This window comes from Alligator sinensis, unplaced genomic scaffold (genome assembly GCF_000455745.1).
Source record: "Alligator sinensis unplaced genomic scaffold, ASM45574v1 scaffold193_1, whole genome shotgun sequence".
NCBI lineage: Eukaryota > Metazoa > Chordata > Crocodylia > Alligatoridae > Alligator > Alligator sinensis.
Window position 1 is genome coordinate 741,571 of NW_005842199.1, and position 7,938 is coordinate 749,508.

General features: G+C 44.4%; 1 long non-coding RNA gene across 1 annotated transcript in view; it reads right to left on the minus strand.

Annotated features, from left to right (window-relative positions):
• Positions 1-784: 784 nt before the first annotated feature.
• The window catches only part of LOC112550764, a 7,790-nt gene continuing 636 nt past the window's right edge, over positions 785-7,938 (minus strand). Inside the window, exons 2-3 of the long non-coding RNA XR_003094766.1 lie at positions 4,274-4,356; positions 785-933 (exon numbers count right to left, since the gene is read on the minus strand). This is a non-coding gene — a long non-coding RNA (uncharacterized LOC112550764). The remainder of the gene's footprint in view (positions 934-4,273; positions 4,357-7,938) is intronic.

Genomic DNA, 7,938 nt, shown 5'->3' on the forward strand with positions numbered 1-7,938 from the left:
AGAGCTAATCAGACGGCTCTAGTAAGTGTCTCATGTAGATATGTCCGGGAAGAATTAGTCAAAACTTTCTCTTTGTCATATATGTATGCATTTTCTCAGATACCGTTAATACTCTCATACAAGACTAAACTGACTTTACTGCTCCACTTCAATGTAAAGGACTGTTGTTTATTGAATTCCTTTATTCTGCCTGGACATTGCCATAGCATTCACTAGGACCAGATCCAATGCCCACTGAAGCTGAGAGAATGCCTCTGATATTAATGGACTAATAGTCTCCTCTTCTGGAGGAATCGGTGGGCTTTATGTAAATCCTCTTGGGAACTATTTAGGACTTGTCTAGTTTCGGTCTTACTCCAGGATTATGAAGGCTTCCTTCCAGACTTTACAGCCAATCCTAAACAGGGATTGCGGATGACTTTATGCAGACAAATATCTACTATGAAAACACTAAATGACTACAACATTCAATTTATGCAGAGTCTAAATTGCAATACAACTCAAGTCTCCGGGGTAGAAACAAACAGCACATTAATTTAAAAGCAGTTATTATTTAATTACTCTTATTTGTTTTTATTAATTTTATTCATTTTTAATTATTAATTTAATTTAAAAGCAATTATTATAAACTGTGTGATTCTATGATTATTTTATGTTCACTAATAAACTCTGCCACCCAGCCACAGTCATTAATAGAAATAATACTATTCTTGAGTACTTGAAAACATTTATTTTACAAGAAAACATGCAACAAAATATATTAAAAAAAAAAAAAAAACAAAAAAAACAAAAACATTTTTCTTATGTAATTCACAGTAACTTAACATTTATCTAAACCCTTTCTCCATTTCCGTAGGAATTTTGCCACTTCTCAGACTGCACAGAAGGAAGGAGAGGTCAAGAAAAAGACATCTATGCAGGAAATACATGTTCCTGTGAAGTAAAAACAAAATTCTTTATAAAATGAGAGAGAAACAACAGAGGAATCTCGTTATGTTCTTCACAGTACAGTCTTAAATTACATTTTGTGCTCAAACTGAGACGGTTTGCACCACCTACTGGAAAATATTGCTTATACTGAATCTTGAAACTTTTTTGATCAGGAAAATCTCTTAAAGTTACTTATTTGCCAGATTGTTTTGTTAAATGACATACAAGCATTTTCAGGATCTCAATTTATTTCAAAACCCATTTTGCAAAGCTGCCTGAAAGCCCGATTGATTCATTTGTCAAAATTGGCATTTTCTGCTGCTTACTTCTGAAAAATGATTAAACCAACAGTGTCAACTAGAAAGATATTAGGCCAACCCTGCTTTTGAAAATCTACACTAACTCGGCTATCACTGAAGTCAGACTTAAGTAGCGGCATAGTGCAATCCAGGCCACTTGAAAAGCCCATCACTGTGTTGGAAGGATTATGTGAATCAATATGTATTATCAGTTGTAAAAGTAAAAATAAATACAGGTAACTAGAAAATGACAGAAATCCTAAGAAAAGAGGATAATAAACCAACATTTCAAAATGGCTCAAAAGTCATTCGAGGAAACTGTGATAATTTTATGTGATTGCTGCTGCAATAAAATGATATAAAATATCAAGGCTAAGAAGACTCTATAGGATCTGCAGTGGGTAAATGGTGAACATGTTGCCAGGATTTGCCCCTTGAAACTTGTAAACAGAAACACTACCCATCATAAAGCACCTGAATTCAACACTCGCATTAGACAAATTTTATTGCAAGTATATATTATCCATGCAAGCTGGAACTTGCAGTGGAGGAGCTGATGGTTTTACAAATAGTGAGGCAACTGCCAATACTATTAATTATTGTAAATGGTTTTTGAAGCCACAAGTAAACAATGCCTAAATTCAAGTTTTCATAAATAAATAGAACTTACATTCTTCTTATTTTAAATGAAGAAAGACTTAATTAATTAGATGAAAAATTTCCATAGCAATTAAACACCAAATTGGGTAAAAATATGTTCAGAGATAGCTCTCTCTTTCATGCTACTTCTAAAGTCTTTTAAATCCTCATGACATTGTACTAGAGAACAAATGTAGCAAACCTGTCATTAGTTGGCTCTATCTACTGAAAATAGCCTCTTGAGATCACAACTTGCGTATAATATATCATAACTGGCACAAATCAGACTACAAGGAAAGAGCAATCAATGAGAAAGTCAAAGTAGCAAGTGTTGAAACTGTCAAGTGCCTATAGTATATAATCTCCAGCATTTCTCTTTAGTAAAAACCTGGAAACAGATGGATCACTTTACTTTGATACTGAGAGGCGGCCCCATCCAAGACAGACACAGAACCCATTTGTTTTTGGTTTAGCACCATTTCACAATTTTTAAGGGGAGTGGGACTGAAGAATAGTAGTCAGTCAACAGAAAAGCCTCTCTGCTAATTTGAGAAACTGGGCAGGCCTGCATTAGATAGACTAATCTATTGTGCAGTAAAGCATCACCATCTACAAGTGCTGCATTCACTGCACAGTAAATTAGTCGACTGCATGGCTGGTTACTACCTGTTGATATAGGTAGTAGATTAACTGTGTGGTAGCTACTGCACAGCACAGCACAGCACATGTAGATGCTGACCAGGAGCAATTTTGCCAGGGTCCCCATGTGCACAGGCCTGAGAAGCACCTGCCCCTGCAGCCCCACAGCTCTCCCACTTCTGTGTACATGTTGATGGGTCCCCACGTGCACAGGGCTGAGAGAGACAGCTGCTCCTGCAGCTGGCACAGCTCTCCCAGCCCCACCTGGAGCATGGAGCTCCCTCTGGCTGGGCAGGAGCAGCCCTGGATGGGCTGCTGCCATTGGGCGCAAATGTGTGTCCAAGAGGGCACATGTGTAGATACATTCCTGGGAATGCTTACTGTGCAGTATTTTACTGTGCAGAAAGCCTAATGTGTATTAATAGCATGTGTAGACATGCCCACTGAGAGACAGAAGTGAAAATCTGTGGCAAAGCTATAAGAGATTCCACTATTTCTGATTAATTTAGGCACTAAGCACTTTTCCTTCCTATCTTCTAAACTACAGGTGTCCCTCACTTTATGTGGGTTCTGTATATGCGAATTTGCTCTTATGCAATGACCCTTTTTATACCCAAAATTCATTATATGTGACGTAAATTCACTCTTATGTGATCAGCAGCAGGTAATTACGTGGGGGCAGGGGAAAGGGCTGTTGGCAGGACAGCAGATCGAGGACCCAGGAGCGAGGGAGGGAGTGGGTCACAGGTAGGAACAGGAGTTGGGGTGAATGGGGTCTCGATCTGTACCCCTGCCGGTGGTGAGGGAGGGAGTGGGGCTGGGGCAGAAGCAGGCTCTGTACAGTCGGGGTGGGGTGCAGGATGGGTGGCATAGCTCCTGCTGCTACGGGCTGGGCCCCAGCCTCACTCTCTCCCTCACCACTGGCAGGGGTGGGGGCAGATCAAGGCCCCACTCACTCCAGATCCTGGGGCCGGGCTCTTCCTGGCAGGGGGGTTGGGCTGTGCTGCACACAGAGTGGATGATGGTGGTGTTGGAAGGGAGACTATGGGGGGGCTACAACAAATTTTGGGGTGGCTGCAGCCCCCACATAATCTCCCTCCCAGCGCTGCCACCACCTGCCCTGGTTGTTGGGTGCGGGGTGGGGGGGCGCAGCTCCTGCAGCTACAGGCTGCTGCTGTGGGCCTGGGGCCACGCCAGGATCCTCCTGGCAGGGGCTAGGCTGGGCTGCATTGAGGGTGGGCAGTGCTGGGAGAGGGCTATGGGGGTGGGGCTGCACCCATCCATGGCCTCCCAACCCCACCCCCTTCCAGCACCACTGCTGCCCACTCCAAGTGCAGCGCTGCCCAACCCCCTGCCGGGAAGAGCCCAGCGCGGCCCCCAGCCTACAGCAGCAGCCCATAACAGCAGGAGCCGTGCCCCCCGCCCTGCCCTGCCCCAACCCCAGGCCCAGCTCCACTCCCTCCCTCACCACTGGTGGTGGGGCAGATCGAGGCCCCACTCACCAGGGCTGGGCTCTTCCCAGTGGGGGTGGGGGTGGGCCGCGCTGCGCTTGAGGCATGTGGTGGCGGCACTGGGATGGGAGCTACAGTGAATTTTGGGGTGGCTGCAGTCCCCACGCAGCCCACCTCCCAGTGCCGCTGCTATTGCCCGCACCAAGCGCAGCCTGGCCCAGCGCCCTGCCGGGAAGAGCCCAGCACCGCCCTGCCCCAGAAGACTTACCTGCTGCCGATGCAGTCGAGGTCTTGGAACATATCCTTATTTGTTACCTTGTAAAGTGGGTTGCCTTTATGCGAATTTGAGTTATGCACAGTTTTTCAGGAATGCATCTACTGCATAAAGCGAGGGAAACCTGTATTAAGAGAATAATATTTGCATAGTAATTGAGGGGGCTTGTTTTACTAACTGCATAGAGACAAGGCTAGCTTAAAAGAGCATTAAATGTCATGATGGCAAATATTTACACTTTTATTAGGTAAATATGAATGGTTCAGAGAAGCACAAGCCACTTGTTAGAGGAAAGTACAGAGCCCCTAATAATTTCTAACATCTCATCTTATAAATTACAAACAAAAGGATACAGAGCGTGTTATTTTAAATACTAGCTGCATTAACCAAAGAGAAAATGTAAATAATTGTACAAAAGTCTGCTGTTTGTAGTTGCTTAAACTGTTGAATTTCTGATTTCCAAATCCTTATATATCACCATACCTTAATGGAATGCTTCCCAAACTTTTCCTTGTCATGACCCCATTTCCTCAGCATGGCCCCGCACTCACACCTCAAAGCCCTCCATCCCCTAGGTGCCCCTCACTTCGCACCCACCTGCAGCCTGCCTCCCCAGGTGCTCCAGGACCAGGGTTCACAGCCCTCTGCCTCCCACATCAGTCCCTGAGCCCTGGCTGCCACTCATGGGAGGCAGTGGCTGCTATGGTCAGAGCAGAGACCAGAGTCCAGCTCCCTTGCCCCTTCCCTTGTAGGCGGCACGGCCAGAGCAGGGCCTGTGAGGGAGGGGAGGATGTGGGCAGCCTGTTGCAGGCTTGGGGCTCCCCACCCTGCTGCCCTCCCCCCAGGGGTCCCTGCAGCCCAGCAGAAGGGACCTGGTGTGGGAGGGAGCACTGCACCATGTCTGCTACCTGAGGAGCCCCCTCCCTGCTGGGCAGTAGCAGAGGCACAGCTTCATGCTGCCGGACCTCACCTTGTCAGTCATGGCAGTGTGGCACTTCCTCCCATGCCACGGCCCACCCACTAGGGTGTGGAGGCAGCTCCTGCTCAGAGCTGGTCCAGCCTGGCTGCAGCCCCACGCCCTGCTTTGGGTGCAGGATTCTCAAGGCGGGGAGCACATGCCCTCTCTGCTGTATCACCCATCCCCTCCTCTGCTGCGTTGCTTTTGCTCCCCTGTCCCCCTGCCATGTCCCCACCCCTCCAATGCATCACCTGTTCCCCCACCAGATCCCTGTTTATCGCTACCCCATTCATTGATATTGTGACCCCCATTTGGGGTTGCGACCCACAGTTTGGGAACTGCTGCCTTAAGGCTTTACTCCAGAGACCACAAACTAACTTAAATTGATCCTTTTTTATACTATTAAGGTAGAAATGTAGAATGTTCTGATAACTACGGGTAAGAGCAATTATTTGGATACTATTAGTCCCGGTGCTTAGAATCCCATAGATGCTGTTTATTTCAAGTCCCAGAACGAGTAAATGATTCAGAGGAATTGGTTTTATCACAGCCACAGGCACTGATGTGAAAGTCAGACATGAAAAACAAGTTGCTCCAGACAACGAAGGCTTGGTTGAAACCTACTGTAGACCTTGAGAGTGACAAGTTTTGAAGCACATTTGTGAATCTGTTGGCACCTTAACCTTGAGTGTAATAAACTATATTAATATCTACATATACTGGGAACAGCCTAGAAGGCTGTGAAGATAACTGACATTATTTTCAGGACTAAGGAAGTGATGGAAAGGATTAGCTGAAGACAGTGAAGGCTGTACTTGTTCATGTGTTTCTGTCATTAGTTTCTATCCCCTTAAGCACATGTTCAGATGTGGTCACCTGGGACTCAATACTGTATATTTTAGCTAAAGCATAGGTACCTTGGCAGGATTAGGGCATAAGGCTCATATCTGAAAATTGATCGTAACTGTTATGAAAGCATTTCTCAATTCCTCTAATTTCTGGAGGCTTATCTTTTTGAGATCTAGTTCATGACCTGCTTGCCCAAAGTTTAAGCTATTACTTCTTTCTTTTACAGACTCCATGCTATCCAGGGACGTTCAATAATTACTCATTAGGATGCTGAATAGCTACAGTGGTGTCTTTTCTTTGTTTTCTTGCATAGATGTTTCCTTAACCACAAAGAAACATTCTGCTTCCAATTACGTAGGTGTACATATCTGGAGTAACTCCAAGGAAGTCAATACTGATATTAATGACAATTTGGCAAAATGTGCTGTAAACAGACAGCAAATAAATGGAAGATAAATATTTATAATAGAAAATTATATTTCATTTCTAAACATCATATTTGAACGCTTGTCAAATTCATCCTATAGGTTTTACATCTCAGATGTTATAGTAATGTGTGTATATAGCTCAAGACAGCATGTAAAATTTTTAATTAAGTCTAGAATATTTTAATACGTTTGGCATAAACTATTTACTTTCTATGCCTACACAACTTTCTTTTAATCAGAAAAAATATTTGAACTGATTTGTTATTGATAGCATAGCATAGTGCAATAATGCATAAATCCATTTATACCAATGTTACCAACCAGCAGGGTTTCTGGTTTTCTCTGATTTAAAAAAATCCTCAGTTTTCGGTTACAAAAAAGTTACCCCAAATCCACATTTTTCCATGATTAAAATGAAACACCACTATATATCTATCCATATATCAGTGGCGTTTCATTTAAATCATGGAAAATGTGGATTTAGGGTTACCTTTTTTTTTTTTTTAAACTGAAAAGGGGGAATTTTTTTAAATCACAGAAAACCAGGATCCCTGCTAGTCAGATACTTTTACCAGTCTTGAGTTTTACCTCGCAAACAATTGGCAATTTAAATATTACCCAGTACATTTATCTATATTGCCTCGAGTACTCATCTGTATTATGGACATTAATTCCTCTTTTTATGAATATTTCATTATTCATATCTACTCCTTCTGACTCTCTACAAAGTGCCATAGATTTCTTCTGAATTAAAAATCTAACTATGTCTTGATTTTATTTCCCGAGGAAAATCCCAGTCTCTAACTTTAACTGCCAGTGAAACAAGTGGACACCCATTTGGTGCTAAAATCATTATATTCCAGGAGCTTTTCCAGTTGGAGCAGGACAGTTGTCTAAAATTGTTTTGTACTGAAATATGGATAAAAAGCTGACAAGTTTGAAGATTAGAGTCAGCATGAGACGCTTTACTGCATAGTTTACTGGGCAGTAAGCATGTGCATCTACATGCTCCGACCCTATATCTATGCTCCAAGATCGCGATCAGGGAGGGGGACCTGAGAGAGAAGTATCTCTCAGCCCCTGCTTCGCCATTGTGATTGGAGATGGAGGCTAGGAGATCCTTATAGCTGGGAATCCCTGCCCAGCCAGAGACTTGCTGCTAGCTGCCCTACCAGCAGATTGGGGCAGGGAGTTGGGACCTAGCCCTCCCCTGCAACTCTTTCCAAGTCCCCTGCTCTGAGCAGGGAGTCAGGGCTGGGAACTCCCTGCTGATGGGCAGGGGGGCATTGTCCCCACCCTGGCAGCAGGCTGCCCCCCAGGGCCAGGAAGCAATGTTCCAGCCCCAGCCAGGAGACAGCCGTCTCCTAGCCTGGTGCTCCCTACCAGCCTAGAGCTTCCCCTGGTGGTGGCAGGGGCCCATTGCAAGTCCCCAGGAAGCAAGGGCAGTTTGCTGCCATTAGCAGCAAATCTG